The sequence below is a fragment of the Perca fluviatilis genome, chromosome 4, assembly GCF_010015445.1.
Source record: "Perca fluviatilis chromosome 4, GENO_Pfluv_1.0, whole genome shotgun sequence".
NCBI classification, from domain to species: domain Eukaryota; kingdom Metazoa; phylum Chordata; class Actinopteri; order Perciformes; family Percidae; genus Perca; species Perca fluviatilis.
The window spans coordinates 39,606,253-39,624,170 of record NC_053115.1 but is presented as its reverse complement, the minus strand read 5'-3'; the positions used below and the strand labels follow the sequence as shown (position 1 = coordinate 39,624,170).

At 42.4% G+C, this 17,918-nt stretch overlaps 2 protein-coding genes and 1 long non-coding RNA gene across 4 annotated transcripts in view; 2 read left to right on the top strand and 1 right to left on the bottom strand.

Annotated features, from left to right (window-relative positions):
* LOC120557668 overlaps positions 1-17,918 on the top strand; it is a 1,015,838-nt gene that overhangs the window by 728,626 nt on the left and 269,294 nt on the right. The gene's annotated exons all lie outside the window — the stretch shown is intronic.
* Positions 1-17,918, top strand: part of LOC120557123 (butyrophilin-like protein 1) — a 51,801-nt gene that overhangs the window by 24,658 nt on the left and 9,225 nt on the right. The window lies entirely within an intron of this gene.
* Positions 13,967-15,450, bottom strand: LOC120557693. The gene is made up of 3 exons (XR_005639000.1): positions 15,376-15,450; positions 14,320-14,379; positions 13,967-14,226 (listed from the first exon to the last, which is right to left on the bottom strand). It is a non-coding gene; the product is annotated as an uncharacterized LOC120557693 (long non-coding RNA).

Sequence of the window (17,918 nt, the reverse complement as noted above, 5' to 3'; positions counted from 1 at the left end):
TGAATCATAGATGTGTTTAGGACATAAATGAGGAAATATTAGAGGACCTAAGGAGACGTGATATTGAACTACGGCGGAATTGGACACTCCGGCGGGATCTGGTCCGGGAGTTGACACTTTCCATTCACTAGTTCCCAGCCGTGACCAATCGGAGAAGGATTCTCTTGCAGGTTGTATTGGACTGGCAATATGTAAGGTAGTCCTTTCCATATGAAGATTCAAAGAGTCATCATCAGGTGGGAGACGGATTGTACACTTATTCTTCACTGTGTGCTATTTGGAAACTCTGGCCTAGCATGGTCCTAACAGACTCTGGTACATTTCATTTGTACAGAGAGTCTGGCCATTCACCATTGACAAGTGTTAAAACTATTGGATCTGCCCAGAGCCACTCTGGATCTGCTATAACCAACAAATTGCTAACGTTTGGTTGTGACGTATGCCATGCACATGTGCAACAAGAGGGTATACCAAAAACAACTATTGGCTTATATTTAGCATTAGCATCGCTAGCATTAGCCGTAGGCAACTCCTTCACCACTAATGGAGCGAGCAGGAAAATCAAACTTTTCCCGAATCCCGTGGGGAGGAGGGCCACAACATCATGGCCACCAACAAAACTCAGCAAAGATTGTTCTTGCTCTGGCTTTAACTTCTGGATATTTGGCAGTATTGCTGCCACGGCGGACTGAATGGCTTCGCTCGCACATCCTCAATGCCACCGTTCTCAGCTACTCCCTCTGTTCGATGATTGGACCGGCAAATATTTTGCCAGAGAAAACCCAAGACTATACTGCAAACCCAGACGGAGTGCTGAAGGAAAATTAAAATTGAGCGGAAGTACGTAGAAAGGCAGAGCCAGGCTAACTCTGACATGCCCGCAGTTCACATCTGCACTCTCAGCATATCACAGTAAGCTGCTTGGACATACACATCTGTGTCCTTGCAGTCTAGAACAACAGGTCCAGTGTATTTACTGGTTCTCACCTTTAGGCAGAGAGCAGCATTGTATCTGCTTCTGGATGTCTGAAGAAATAGTCCCCATTAGCACACAATTGGTTTAATTTTCTCCCTCGCAGTATATGATGTCACCCTGCACCTGACCCACTTGTCTTTTCAGCTGTTCCTTTACAAGTTTCTGTAGTCTGAACTTGTTTCCGGAATTAACCATGAGTCGGTTGAACTCAGTGGCACCTGGGGAAAACATTTGGGCCTTTTTTTATGTTTTGATGCCCGACGATCGTGCTCATCATCCTTGATGCTGAAAGGAAGGTCATATACAGTATCTCACAAAGTGAGTACACCCCTCACATTTTACTAAATATTTCATTATATCTTTTAATGGCAACACTGAAGACAACACTGAAGAAATTACACTTTGCTACAATGTAAAGTATGAAGTGCACAGCTTGTATAACAGTGTAAATGTGCTGTCTCCTCAAAATAACTCAACACACAGCCATTAATGTCTAAACCGCTGGCAAAAAAAGTGAACCCCAATGTTAAATTCCCATAGAGGCAGGCATTTTTAAAGGCCAGTTATTTCATGGATCCAGGATACTATGCATCCTGATAAAGTTCCCTTGGCCTTTGGAGTTAAAATAGCCCCACATCATCACATGCCCTTCACCATACCTAGAGATTGGCATGGGGTACTTTCCATAAAATCATCTCTCAATGCAACCCAAACCAGCTATATATTGTGATTTTAACCAGGGCTTAATTTGAGCCTGAACATGTGCAATGTCAACGACGTTGGATCCGGAACCTTTTTTATTGGATCCGGCACCTCCTGTGTCACCAGGAAAAATGTATCGCCTAAATGAAAAAATACTGTTTGTGTAGTGTTCAATGTTGTTATCCGTTTTGTTAGTCTTTATTTTCCACTGAAGTTCCACAAAAATCTTGTGTTTGCATTTTCGATGTGTTTTGAGGTGAATTTTCAGGGTAGACGGAGGGAGGAGAGCCATAGCCGTCGATTTCGGTGGGGACGGTGGGTATGCGTACCTACCAGATTTCGTCATGAGTCATTTTGTATCCACCACTTTTTTTGAAAACCTCAAGCTCAATTTAGTTAAAAAAAAAAGTCCAGAAATATAATTCTTGAGCGACAGATGACAAAATATCCACAACAATTTCTGTCCCCACAGGGCAGGCACAGACACACACACACACAAAACTTAACGTGGTTTAATGTACCTAAACAACGATCAATGATCCCCAAATTTCTCATGGCCATATCTTGTAATTAACACTTAAGCCTGTCAAAAGAACAAAACCAAAATCCAACGATTATTTAAGTTATCTCACAAAGCGTTTTCTTCTTCATTGGCGCCTATGGCGAGGAAAAAGCTTGTACCTGGGCCAGGGTCACGGCCCGCCGGCCGTGACCCTGGCCTCTTTCATGGTATGTGTGTGAATGTAGTTCTGTGTTCTTTTTCTCCTTTTTTGTGTGCCTGCTGTGTGCTTGGTGTGTTTTTGTTTTTGTTCCGTCTCCGTGTTTTTGCTTTCTCCCACATGCTCTGAAGACAGATGGTGGGCGTGGCGACTCAGCTCAGGCCTACACACCTGTGGCTCATCAGTCCACTCAGCACTCCTGTTCCTCATCAGCCTTTTACTCCTTTCATAAGCCAGGCCAACCCTCCAGTCCCCGCTAGATCGTTTGCCTTTCTTGTACATCAGCCAGTGTGGAAGGTTTGCTCTGCTTCTTAGTGTTTTTTGCTAACCTGCCTCCTGTTCATCTGCCCGCAGTCTCTGGACTCCTGGAATATTCGCTGCACCTCCGCCTAGCTGATTACTACACCAGTATACTGGATCTTCACAACCCTCCAGCCGGCTCGCTTACACCCACTGCTCCACCAACTGCACTCGCCTGTACAATATCCAAATAAAACCTCACCTTGTTCAATCTTCTCACCTTGTCTGGGTCTGCAATTGGGTTCAGTTCTTGTGAAACCTGACAGAACAATCCGGCCAGAATGGACCCAGCGGACTTGGAGCCTGTTCGTCATGCTGTATCAACTCAGGGAGTAATCCTGGATCAGCACAGCACCGCGCTGCAGGAGATTATGGGAGGTCTCCAAAATTTATCGACCCGAATGGCGGAAATCCAGGCCGCACTGCACAACCCACCTCCAGTACCAGCAGCAGCCGCACCCGTGGCAGCCAACCCCGCCAGGGAACCGTGGGTCTCCCCACCAGAGAGGTACGATGGAGACCTAGGTCAGTGCAAAACGTTCCTCATGCAGTGTGGTCTTGTCTTTGATCTCCAGCCCCTTACATACGCTACGGAAAAAGCCAAAATCGCCTACCTGATTGGATTGCTGCGGGGAACGACCTTGGAGTGGGCTTCGGTTCACTGGAGGAAGCAGGATCAGGCCACCACCACCTATGCTGCCTTCACTACTGAGATGACCACCCGGTTCAAGGTAAAGACTCTTCCATGAGGCTGTTCTCTCTCCGCCAAGGGCCTCGGAGTGTGTCTGAATACGCCATAGAGTTCCGGACATTGGCAGCTGATAGTGGGTGGAACGAGGCGTCCCTGCAGGCAGTGTTTGTCAATGGATTAAGCGAATTACTGAAAGATGAACTGGTATCACATCCTGTGCTAAAAGACTTTGATGAATTAATTTCTCTGACTATCCGTATAGACAATCGATGCCGTGAGCGGCGAAGGGAGAAGCGGCGTAATGTTGGCTGTGACGTCACGCCTCGTCGGAGGGAGCATTCCCCGGAGGGCTCGCTAGCCAGGGGGAGCATCCTAGCGAGCCGAGCAACTGTACCCCTGTCTTCCCGACCTCGTACCCAGTTACATGCCACCATCTGCTGGAGGGACCAGACACTGGAGCTCTTAGCACTCATTGATTCAGGAGCTGACAAGAGTTTTTTGGACACCACGTTAGTGAAACAGCTGGGATTGCCTACGGAGCTACTGGAAGAGCCGCTGGAGGCTAGCACACTTGATGGGAGACTGCTTGCTCGAGTCACCACCCGCACCTGCCCAGTCCAGCTCCAGCTGTCAGGTAACCATTTTGAGAGTATTCCCTTTTTTGTCATTGACTCACCGTTCATTCCTCTGGTTTTGGGGCACTCCTGGCTAACCACACATAACCCTAACATTGACTGGACAACAGCTAAAATAAGTAACTGGAGCCCTGCCTGTCATGCCAAGTGTCTGCGATCTGCTCTGCCTCCCTCTGTTACCCACCAGGAACCCGAACCAGTACTGCCGGACTTGTCACAAATCCCCACAGAGTACCATGGGATTCCCGAAGTGTTTTGTAAACAGCAGGCTCTCTCACTGCCCCCGCACCGACCATACGACTGCGCCATCGACCTGCTGCCTGGTTCCACGTTTCCTTGTAGCCGTCTGTATAACATCTCCAGACCAGAGCGGGCAGCTATGGAGGAGTACATAAACAACTCGCTGGCGGCAGGAATTATCCGTCCTTCTTCATCACCTCTGGGAGCTGGATTTTTCTTTGTGGAAAAGAAAGATGGAACACTCAGGCCCTGCATCGACTTCAGAGGTTTGAATGACATTACAGTAAAGAACAAATACCCTCTTCCCCTCATGAACTCTGCCTTTGAAGCCCTCCAGACAGTTTTCACCAAGCTAGACCTACGCAATGTCTACCACCTAGTCCGAGTCCGTGAAGGGGATGAATGGAAAACTGCCTTTAACACCCCCCTTGGGCACTTTGAGTACTTGGTTATGCCCTTCGGCCTCACCAACACACCTGCAGTTTTTCAATGTTTGGTTAATGATGTGCTGAGAGATATGCTGGGCAGATTCGTGTTTGTTTACCTTGACGATATACAAATTTTTTCCCAGAACCAAGCAGAGCACGTCCAGCATGTACACAAAGTTCTCCAACGGCTGCTAGAGAACCGGCTATTTGTCAAGGCGGAGAAGTGTGAATTCCACGCCTCCACTGTCACTTTTCTCGGCCACATGATCTCTGAGGGTCAGGTGAGGATGGACCCCGAGAAGGTGAGAGCGGTCTTGGATTGGCCCAAGCCAGAGAGTAGGAAGCAGCTTCAGAGATTCTTGGGTTTTGCTAATTTCTATAGACGCTTCATTAGAAATTACAGCCGCATTGCTGCACCATTAACCGCACTTACCTCCCCTGCTAGGCCGTTTCACTGGAACTCTGAGACGGATGGAGCTTTTACGGAACTTAAGAAACGGTTCACTTCAGCCCCTATTCTCACTCAGCCGGACTCATCCCGACAGTTTGTGGTTGAAGTCGATGCCTCGGATGTGGGTGTCGGAGCCGTTCTGTCCCAGCTTTCCCCCGAGGACAACAAACTTCACCCTTGTGCTTTTTTGTCTCACCGTTTGTCCCCCACAGAGAGGAATTACGATGTCGGGAACCGTGAACTGCTGGCGGTCAAACTGGCTCTCGAAGAGTGGAGACACTGGCTTGAGGGAGCAGATCAGCCAATCGTGGTTTGGACCGACCATAAGAACCTGGAATACATCCGCACAGCGAAGCGCCACTCGTCAAGCCAGGTGGGATCTGATCTTCGGTCGTTTCAATTTTGCTCTGACCTACAGGCCCGGATCAAGGAATGTGAAGCCAGACGCTCTATCTCGACTGTTCGAGAGAGAGGAGACCACTGCCGGGCCGGACACCATAGTACCGAGAACTTGTATTATCGGCGCAGCCACCTGGGAGATTGAGAAGGATGTGAGGACGGCTCTGCAGCATCAACCTGACCCCGGTAATGGCCCCCCGGGCCGACTTTTTGTACCTCTCTCTGTCCGACCATCTGTCTTACAGTGGGGCCACTCCTCCAGACTCTCGTGCCATCCTGGAGTAGCCCGCTCTGACGTTCCTACGCAGGCGGTTCTGGTGGCCAGACATGAGGAAAGATGTTCAAACCTTTGTTTTGGCCTGTCCCGTATGCGCTCAGAATAAGAGCTCTAACCGACATCCTCCTGGTTTCCTACAGCCTCTGCCCATACCGCGTCGCCCTTGGTCCCACCTTTCTCTGGATTTCGTCTCTGGACTGCCACCATCTAAAGGTATGACTGTTGTACTCACTGTGGTGGACCGTTTTAGCAAGTTTGCCCGTTACCTGCCTTTGCCTAAACTGCCCACAGCCAAGGAAACAGCTGAGCTCCTGGTATCTGTGATATTCACCGTCCACGGTCTGCCCTTGGACATCGTCTCTGACAGGGGTCCACAATTCACCTCGGCCGTTTGGAAGTCATTCTGCTGTGCCATCGGCGCCACTGTAAGCCTGACATCAGGGTTCCATCCTCAAGCAAACGGTCAAGCTGAAAGAGCAAACCAGAAACTGGAGACCACCCTGCCTTGTTTGACATCCTCCAACCCCACTTCCTGGTCATCCCAGCTACCATGGGTGGAGTATTCCCACAACACTCTGCCCACATCAGCCACAGGTCTGTCTCCATTCCAATGTGTTTATGGTTTTAAAACCCCGCTGTTTCCCACTCAGGAGAGGGAGTTGGCAGTCCCCTCAGTCCAGGCGTACATCCGGAGATGTCATGGCACCTGGCACCGTGCCCGAGCCGCTTTGCTGAGCCCACCTATGCTGTTGGCGACAAGGTATGGCTCTCTACAAGAGACCTCCCATTGAAAGCTGTCTCAAAGAAACTGTCACCCAAATACATTGGCCCCTTTGTTGTTGAGAAGGTCATCACTCCCGTGACTGTCCGTCTCAAGCTGCCCCGCACTCTCAGGGTTCACCCGGCCTTTCATGTTTCCCAGCTCAAACCCGTCCTCATCAGCCCGTTGCTCCCTCCTCCCCCGGCCACTCCGCCCCCCCGGCTCATTGATGGCCAGCCGACGTTTACTGTGAGCCGGGTTTTGGACTCCCGTCGCCGGGGCCGCGGCCTGCAGTACCTTATCGACTGGGAGGGCTATGGGCCTGAGGAGCGGTGCTGGGTTCCCCGGCGGCAGATTTTGGATTCCTCTCTTGTCCGGGACTTTCACTGCTCCCATCCTGAGAAGCCTGGTGGACCGCCTGGGGGCGCTCGTCGGGGTGGGGGTACTGTCACGGCCCGCCGGCCGTGACCCTGGCCTCCTTCATGGTATGTGTGTGAATGTAGTTCTGTGTTCTTTTTCTCCTTTTTTCTGTGCCTGCTGTGTGCTTGGTGTGTTTTTGTTTTTGTTCCGTCTCCGTGTTTTTGCTCTCTCCCACATGCTCTGAAGACAGATGGTGGGCGTGGTGACTCAGCTCAGGCCTACACACCTGTGGCTCATCAGTCCACTCAGCACTCCTGTTCCTCATCAGCCTTTTACTCCTTTCATAAGCCAGGCCAACCCTCCAGTCCCCGCCGGATTCTTTGCCTTTCTTGTACGTCAGCCAGTGTGGAAGGTTTGCTCTGCTTCTTAGTGTTTTTTGCCTTTTTTGCTAACCTGCCTCCTGTTCATCTGCCCGCAGTCTCTGGACTCCTGAAATATTCGCTGCACCTCTGCCTAGCTGATTACTACACCAGTATACTGGATCTTCACAACCCTCCAGCCGGCTCGCTTACACCCACTGCTCCACCAACTGTACTCGCCTGTACAATATCCAAATAAAACCTCACCTTGTTCAATCTTCTCACCTTGTCTGGGTCTGCAATTGGGTTCGGTTCTTGTGAAACCTGACACTACCTAAACAATGATCAAGGATTACCAAATTTCTCTCTCATATTGCTCTTCATAACCACTGAAAACTGTCAAAAAATCTAACCAGAAATGTGGTGATGATTGATCGTTGTTTAGGTAGGCCATTAAACCACGTTGAGCTTTTTCATGAGAACCGTGGGGAGTCAACCCACAGCTGCTCCGCTGCCCTGCTGAACATGTGAAGCAGAAACGCGTCAGATGTCAGATAACGTCCATAATAATTGGAGTTTGGGTTCGATTTTTTTTTTTTTTTTTTTTACAGTTTTCAGCAATATGGAGCAATATGAGCGAGAAATTTGGTGATGATTGATCGTTGTTTAGGTACATTAAACCATGTTAAGCTTTTTCCTGGGCTCTACTGAAGTAGAAACGCTTTCAGATAACGTCCATAGCCTACTAATTGGACTTTGGGTTAGATTTTTTGACAGTTTTCAGTGGTTATGAGGAGAAATATTAGAGATAAATTTAACAATCATTGATCATTGTTTACGTACATTAAACCATGTTTTTATTCAATAGTAAGCTACAGGACAGTGTCTTTCAAAATATGACCGGCGCGAATGAGAAAAAAAAATAATGCGTCATTGTACCCAGCACTTCTGGAAATGTAATTCCTGATGAGTCTCTGTCCCCAGCACATTTCAAACCAAACTAATGCCCATGGGGAGAGGGAAGGAGGGAGGGGAGACACTTCAACAGCGTGGCGCTGCACTTCTAGTGACACAAGTGCTTGTGCTGGTTGAGATTGCTGTTTTAGCCCCATTTAACTCAGGGGAAAAAATTTCAAAAAGACAGCAAAGTTTGGTTAACTTGTTCAAATACGCTGGCCAGTCGGACCCCAAACAAGCAAAAACCATTTCTGCCGATCAAGAATGTGGAGACCACGGTGTTTTTTTTTATTTAATAGTCCGATGGATAATTGCTGCTTGTGAAAACGATTGTTGCAGTGTATTTTATTTTTTTACATTTCGCACCGATGCAGTGCATGTTCTGAAATAAAAATAAACATTGCCCTAATGTGCACACAGCGTTGTTGAGGTGTTTTTAGTCACACTGTAAAAAAAAAACCACGTAAAAAAACGGTAAAAAGTCTGGCAGCAAAGTTGCCAAACACTTACCGTCAAATTACAGTAAAAAACCTTACATTATTTTACAGGAAAATTCTTTTTTTAAATACAGGAATTTCCTGTAAATATTTTCCGTATTTTTACAGTCTACCTATTGTAGAATTAAAACAAATTCTTGTTATAAAACATTTCTAGAATGTTAAACAAATGTATAAATCTTTATCAAAACTAAAAAATATTGCAAAAATACCTTAAAATTACATAATTTAAATGAAAACTGCTGTTTTCATACGGTTTTCTTTGGTAAATTCACAAGCTTATACAATCCATCCACAAGAACTCCCTGTTAAAGTACAGATTTCTAGATGTAAAACACACAAAAATGATGTAAAATGACTTTCAAATACCCTCCTTTAGGCGTTTATTTTATGATTATCCAATCTATTTACGGTAAATTCCTGTTTAATACAGTTTTCTTACTGTACAAAAAAGAGAAGATAATGGGATAATACCTTCCAGAAACATTTTAATAATAGTCAGTACTTTATATAAACAATATTTGAGAGTATTTACAAGCAACTTTCCAATATATCTACATACTTTTACCATTAATTTATGTTGTTTACTTTAAATAAACATTAATTTATAGTTATAGAAAGCAACTCTCCAATATATTTACATACTTTTACCATTAATGTATGTTGTTTACTTTAAATAAACATTCATTTATAGTTATAGAAGGCAACTCTCCAATATATTTACATACTTTTACCATTAATGCATGTTGTTTACTTTAAATAAACATTCATTTATAGTTATAAAAGGCAACTCTCCAATATATTTACAAACCTTTACCATTAATATATGAGGTTTACTTTATATAAACATTCTTTTTTTAGTTATAAAAAGCAAATATCCAATATATACACATAGATTTACCATTATTGTATGGGTGTTCACTTTATATAAACATTATTTGACAGTAATAACAAGCAACTATCCAATATATCTACAGACTGTACCTCATTATTGTATGGGGTGTAACTTTATATAAACTGTTCTTTATAGTTATTACATGCAACTATCAAATATATATATACATATTTTTACTATTAATATATGAGGTTTCTTTATATTACATTGTTTTATAGTAATTTAAAAGCAACTATCTGGTATAGCTACACTTATATCGACTTTTCCTCATTGAAGCAGGGGGTTTACTTTATATAAACATTTTTTGACAGTAATAAAAAAGCAACTCTCCATTATATGCACATACATGTTTATTTTATATAAACTTTGACAGTTATAACAAGCAACACCAATATATCTACAGATTTTTCTTATAAGTGCATGGGATTTACTTCATAAACATTATTTGACAGTAATTACTATTACTATCAAATATATGTTCACAATTTCCTCATTAGTAAATGGGGTTTGGAATGTACAAAAACCAAAAGGGCTATGTAAAAGTGCATTTGCATCAACTACTTTTACACGCAATAAATACAGTGCCTTGCGAAAGTATTCGGCCCCCTTGAACGTTTCGACCTTTTGCCACATTTCAGGCCTCAAACATAAAGATATAAAACTGTAATTTTTTGTGAAGAATCAACAACAAGTGGGACACAATCATGAAGTGGAACGAAATTCATTGGCTATTTCAAACTTTTTAACAAAATAAAAACTGAAAAAGTAAAAAAATAATTATTCAGCCCCCTTACTTTCAGTGCAGCGCAAACTCTCTCCAGACGTTCAGTGAGGATCTCTGAATGATCCAATGTTGACCTAAATGACTAATGATGATAAATAGAATCCAGGTGTGTGTAATCAAGTCTCCGTATAAATGCACCTGCTCTGTGATAGTCTCATAGGTCCGTGTAAAGCGCAGAGAGCATCATGAAGAACAAGGAACACACCAGGCAGGTCCGAGATACTGTTGTGGAGAAGTTTAAAGCCGGTTTGGATACAAAAAGATTTCCCAAGCTTTAAACATCCCAAGGAGCACTGTGCACGCAGCGATAATATTGAAATGGAAGGAGTATCAGACCACTACAAATCACGAAGACCGGCCGTCCCTCTAAACTTTCAGCTCATACAAGGAGAAGACTGATCAGAGATGCAGCCAAGAGGCCCGCGATCACTCTGGATGAACTGCAGAGATCTACAGCTGAGGTGGGAGACTCTGTCCATAGGACAACAATCAGTCGTATACTGCACAAATCTGGCCTTTATGGAAGAGTGGCAAGAAGAAAGCCATTTCTTAAAGATATCCATAAAAAGTGTCGTTTAAAGTTTGCCAAAAGCCACCTGGGAGACACACCAAACATGTGGAAGAAGGTGCTGTGGTCAGATGAAACCAAAATCGAACTTTTGGCAACAATGCAAAACGTTATGTTTGCCGTAAAAGCAACACAGCTCATCACCACTGAACACACCATCCCCCCCGTCAAACATGGTGGTGGCAGCATCATGGTTTGGGCCTGCTTTTCTTCAGCAGGGACAGGGAAGATGGTTAAAATTGATGGGAAGATGGATGGAGCCAAATACAGGACCATTCTGGAAGAAAACCTGATGGAGTCTGCAAAAGACCTGAGACTGGGACGGGTGATTTGTCTTCCAACAAGACAATGATCCAAAACATAAAGCAAAATCTACAATGGAATGGTTCACAAATAAACATATCCAGGTGTTAGAATGGCCAAGTCAAAGTCCAGACCTGAATCCAATTGAGAATCTGTGGAAAGAACTGAAAACTGCTGTTCACAAACGCTCTCCATCCAACCTCACTGAGCTCGAGCTGTTTTGCAAGGAGGAATGGGCTAAAATGTCAGTCTCTCGATGTGCACAAACTGATAGAGACATACCCGTAAGCGACTTACAGCTGTAATCGCAGCAAAAGGTGGCGCTTACAAAGTATTAACTTAAGGGGGCTAAATAATTTTGCACGCAATATTTCAGTTTTTATTTGTTTAAAAGGTTTGAAATATCCAATAAATTTCGTTCCACTTCATGATTGTGTCCCACTTGTTGTTGATTCTTCACAAAAAATTACAGTTTTATATCTTTATGTTTGAGGCCTGACATGTGGCAAAAGGTCGAAAAGTTCAAGGGGGCCGAATACTTTCGCAAGGCACTGTATATACATTTTTCTGCTGACATTTTACAGCATTGTCCAATCCATTCACTACAGATCACTATTTGAGATGTATGATATTTTAAGATGTATCATAACCAGGAAGTATCATAAAATGACCATTTACTGCTTGTTTTACAGATAAATGCACTATTTAAACAGTGCTATCCTTAAAGTTCACACATGAATAAACTTATGGGAGCAAAAACTGTCTGGTACATTACATTATAGCAAAAGGGGAAATATGGGCACTTTGGGAATTCATACATGTGTGTTCAAAATGTCAGTAAACATTAAAAAACTCTCCAAAATCCAAAAACTCAAATTTGTGATGTCATCTGATATAATGTCAGGAGCTTTTTCAAAAACAATGAATTGAGAAAGATAGAATAATAGATAATAGAATAATATAATAAACCTCATTTGTTTTTTTTTTATTCTACAAAATTAGTTTCACATTCATTGTCTATGAAGCTGCTTAGTAACCTGATGACATCATAGTTTGAGTCTTACATTTCTGGTCTTTGTGGGAGAGTAGCTCTTAATCAAAATATCAGAAGTGTGATTAAAGGGCCTGTTTCACACCAGGGACGTTTTTTCCATGCGATTATTTCACATGTCAATATATTTTTTCGAACTGTTGTTTTTGTCACAAGTAGTTTTCACTTATGAGGATCACCAAACAACAACACAGAGGCTGCTGTCTGAACTACAGACTGTACGTCAGCTAACTTTATTATTCCTTTCAACCTTTACAAAGGCAGCACATTCTTTCCGTTTTTAACTTTCACAATAAGCCCGAGACATATACTACACTGTTTTGCAGAGGGAATTCAATTGAGTATTAACTGTATACTCATTTAGAGTTGGAGGAAACTCAATTAATAGCTTACATTTCCTTAGTGTTACAGCTTTTCCTGGGACGTACCCAAAGCTAACCTCCGTCCCTCCACTCAGCAGTCTGGAAACCAGACAGGACACCTTTTGGTGATTGTGAGGAGCTGCTACATTTATTTGTTCTCAAACTGCAGAATCTAGCTGCTGTACAATCACTTCATATCTTCACCACTAATTGTTAACTCTCCTCTGCTCCGACTGCTCCCTCGTTCTCGTCCGCTCACATCACATCTTTCGTCAATTTCTTTCTCTCTTCAGCATCTGTCTGACTGACATGGTAGATGAGCTGGCGCAAATATCCAAAACCTTTATTGAAAACTGTGGCAAATTTGCACTGCGGTGTGAATAGTTTTGATGTGAAATATTCACAGCCGATTATTTTGCATATTGGCGTCGCTTATTCGTCACGCCCCTGGTGTGTAACTGTCTAAAGTCACACATGTGTAAGTCACAAGTCTTAACCTTCACCGTCTTGAACAAGTCCCAAGTCACTGTGTTTAGACCCAAGTAAGGCTGTACCAACAAAAAGGGGTGTAACCTCTTGGTTGTTGTTTTTTTGTTTCTGTTTACAAGCACAGACCAGGTAAAGCAGCCGTTAACAATGCAGAGGCCCGTTTCAGAAAGGAGGTTTAACAAACTCTGAGTCTAACCCTGATATCTGAGTTGATTTACCCTGAGATGGGAAACTCTGAGTTTAAAAAAAAAATGTAATGTAACACAAAAAATGTGCTGGGATGTAGGGCATGTCAACGATGGGAGACGTTAGTGATACGAGGATGGCTAAGGTTAGGTAGGCTACATAACTGATAGACTAGGAAGAAAAATGATAGCGCTCAAATAGGAAGTTATCTAAAAATTAAAATGTCGGGGTTTCAATATCATCTCCAGATGTATGTTTAACTCCCTGCGAAGTAATAAAGCTTCTTCATCAACGGGATCATCGACAAAAGGAAATGCCATGTTCGAGAAAAAAACGTTTCATAGTCTGCCTAACATGGTTAATAAACCAACCCTGTTTTTTTATTCATGCAGGTAACAAACTGTGCTAAAATGCGCTTGATTAAGACTGATAAATGAATGATGAAATAAAAGAGCACTGTGTCAGAGGGAGGAGACTGAAAGGAGAAAACCTGCTCCCGACCAGGCTAGGTTCACAGAGTCCGAGGTTAAGTTACCTCTCTTTCTGAAATGGAAAACCCAGAATTACCCTCATCTCAGGGTTAGCAAACTCAGAGTTTTCACTAAACCTGCTTTCTGAAATGGACCCCGCATGTCATTCGGTACCTCCTTCAGCTGTATGTGGGTTTGTGAACTCCTTTGCTGCTTCCTTCTTAGCCTCTGCTGGGCTCCCTCTTGCTCTGGGCTATCCTTTTCTCAGCCATCTGATGCCCGAGTCTTCACCCAGGCTATTAAGACCGTAAAGCAGGTTCTCAGGCTGGCTGGGGGACAGCTGTCTGGTCTGTTGACCCTTGTCAAACTGAACACAGAATGAGAGCCATAACATGGGTGAGAAAGATGTGGTATGGTACAGATGATAACGTGTGATACTGTATGGTGAACATCTATTTACTTTAGCTTTCTGTATCTCCTTGATCTTCTTATCTTGGTATCCTCCTTTCTTCCATCTTGCCTAAACAGGGATTAAAGAATTAGGGTGAGATTTGAAAATGACTGTAATAGTACTATACATTTTTTCAGATTTATTTGTGGAGGCTTCCCAGCATTGACCACCAGGTATTTATTTATTTAGATTTACAGCAAAAATGAAACTTAAAATACATATTTCATTACAGACTAAGTGCAATTGTCTGGAGAGAGAAACACTTATAAATAGAGCAGGTAGCCTACAGTATATCTTATTTCTCAGTTTGTTCAATTCCCTGTCCATTTTATTTTTATATGGAACGAGGAATGGAAAGACAGAATGATAATGTTAAGTTGGACACTGAATCATGAGTGAAAATAACGATCACATTCAAATTAAGATTTTGTGGTCCACAAAGCAGACTCTCCGTTTAATGTCATGTTGTAACTTGTTACACTTGTAAATCTTAAATGAAGCAGGGGTCAATTGCTAATTACAACGTGTGGTTCACTGTTCATAAAGTAGAACCAACGTAAAGTTAGTCAGCTAAGATAGATAGCTTATTGAAAATTGAGGCGTAACCAGGAACGTTAACGGCAGTTTTCCGGTTATAAACAGTGATGTTAACTAGCGTTAGAACAAGCGGGCGTTATAACGTTTCCTCAATTACTAGTATTAGTACCCAGCTAATCAAGCTGACTTGCTAAACGGTCTACTACTAACCTTACGTTACTAGCAAGTTAACGTTAGCTACTAAGTTAACTGCCACCTGTAAGGTCCGTGTTTGCACGAGGAAATAGTAACTTAAGTTAAACATGGAACGTTGACGTTACTAAATTAACGTTAGCATTAGTCAACTGACAAATATAATGTAGCTAGCTAGTTAACTGTTATATATTTAGCTAGCTAGCTAACATTATGATTGATGCATGGTTCACATTCAAGGATAAAATTACATAAGGACAGTCTTATATAGGCACATAAATGGCAAATGCTAACGTTAAACTGCATGTAAATAAAAAAAAGTAAAGTTTACTTTACCTTAAGTGAAAGCTGAATGTGAATCACCGTGGAAAAGTCCTGACTCCTGCAATACGTTATTATCCACACTGTCTCTCTCGGCCGAGACAAGTTTGACGTTAGCACAGCCCCCCATGATGTCAAACAATATCATTGGTCAAGATCATCTCTGCTTGGTATGATTCAGCCAATGATTGTGCAACATTCAATTTTTGAATCTCGCCCGCACTTTCTTGATATCTGAAGCACATAGACTAAAGACACAATTTCTGTTTACATTTCCTTTTTACCATTTTAAGGTCATCGCTTCACGGTCCAGATTATCAATGTTCACGTTGATGCTACAAGCCTTGGTTAAACTGTTGAGCCCTAGCATCCCTTCCCAGTCATTCACACATTGCATGTATTGCTAAATTAAAAAAAAAAAATATATATATATATATATATATATATATATATATACCACACCAATGTAAAGCTTTATTCATACTGTGCCCTCCCTGTCTTTATTCACTGTATATTACCTCAGCCCATGAAAAACTCTTTGTTCCCTTTGACCTGTAGAAAGTGGGGAGAGGCAAAATGATTTGAGGGAGCACTAGACTGCACAATGACCTTGCATTTTGTTGAACACTGTGACTCACTTTGGGTCTTAATATTAAGAGAAAATTGTTTTAACAACAATTTTAACTTCATAAGGAAAAGAACATGTAGGCTATGCTACATATTCTATTTGAAGTACACCAAATACATAAAAAAGAGGTCTGCATATTAGTTTCTGACTGTGGGGAATTGGGAAAAACAGTAAAAACTTCCCAAAATTTCTGAATTGCTTATTTTCATGACATTCATGACAGCCTTTTATGAAAAGCCTTCAGTTTTGAAATCACAGATCATTTCTCAAATAAGCATAATGTTGCAGATGTCCATACGGTTTGTCGGTAGGCATGGCTTTCATAACACACTTTAAATGGGCAGCCGCATACAATTCAAGATTCCTTTATTGTTACATTAAATTACAGGTATAGGACCATATCAAGCAACATCTGACATTACACGAATGGCTCTGTTGTGTCTGTTGTGGCGTATAAACGCAGGGTTGAATTAAACTGTATGAGGGTTGGAACTAGCTGAACAAGTTAGGTTAGGTGGTGTGCAAGTTAGGCAAGCAGGTACATATTTGAGGTATTGGTGTGCATTAATATTGATTTATCACCCTTTAAAAGTGTAGCATAGCTGTGGGACAGGCAATCCATTTGTTACAAATGAAACACCCATTACCCAATATGTGCATCAATGCCTGTGTAACCATTGCAATTCAATGGAAATTGTAGTGTAATTTCAAAGGTAGGGGGGGGCGATCACCAAGGTCTTGGTGAGGCATTTACGGTACGTACATGCATGAATATTCATTCTACCTGACATAAGAGGGAAGCTCATGCTCTAAGCTGTTTGTGTGACATAGACAGGAACAAACATCAAAAGTGGACACAGTATAAGACATCCGCAAAGACATCAGTAAGCAGTCAATGGAAAAGATGTTGGGCCATGAATCTGAAATAGGCCCATGGCCTCCACGGAAGTGAAATGAGGCAAGAACATCAGATGCCCCCTAAAATATTAGGATGGTGAAGATGTAGGCTTACCCAGGCTGAAGGCTGCCTGGCTCTCTGTGTATTGTACTGTCAGCCTGTAGGCCTATAGGGTTGTGGGCCTATGTGATGTGAACTGTGGCTGCATGATTCTTTTGTCAACTAATTCGCCAGACCAAAACATGATTATATAGTGATGAGCATATCACCGACTTGGACTAAAATGGACATCATGAACATCCAAGGCTTGTAGTTTAGGTTGACTCTTGTCTCTTATGCATTCCCATAACTGAAGCTATGGCTTTGTTTCCACAAATATTTAGGTGAAAAAAATGTTTATTTTTACAAAGACAGATCTAAATACAGCATCTTTGTCCGCATTGGCCCCATTGGTGATTTGGTACAGTACAGCTTTTTAAGCTTGTGTGCTGCCAAGTTGTTTTAGTGTTTGTATTACCATAAATATGCTTGCAAAATATTACAGTAGTTTGTAATATAATTACATTGGTCCAACTATAATTGACTGTGGAGTTGTTGAGGCCATGCAGTGAGGGTTCATGTCAGCCTCATTCAATGCATTAAACGGGTATGGCTGGTCCTATCTGTCTCAGTACCTCTGTTAACCCCTCTTCAAATAACTGCAAAGCTAAATACAAGTCCTACTCTATGGCTAGAATGTAGTAGACTTGCATTAAGAGATACTGGACATGATGATGTTTGACAGCGATTAAAACACTAACACACAGTATGTATGAGACCACATTGCATAAGCTAAAATGGACCCTACATTATACCATTGGATAGTTAATTGTAAATATATATATATATATATATATATATATATATATATATATATATATATATATATATATACACACACAGCACACAGTAAATTAATGGGATAAGTCTGTAGATATATTGAATAGTTGCTTTTAATCACTATAAAGTATTGTTTGTTTAAAGTAAACCTAA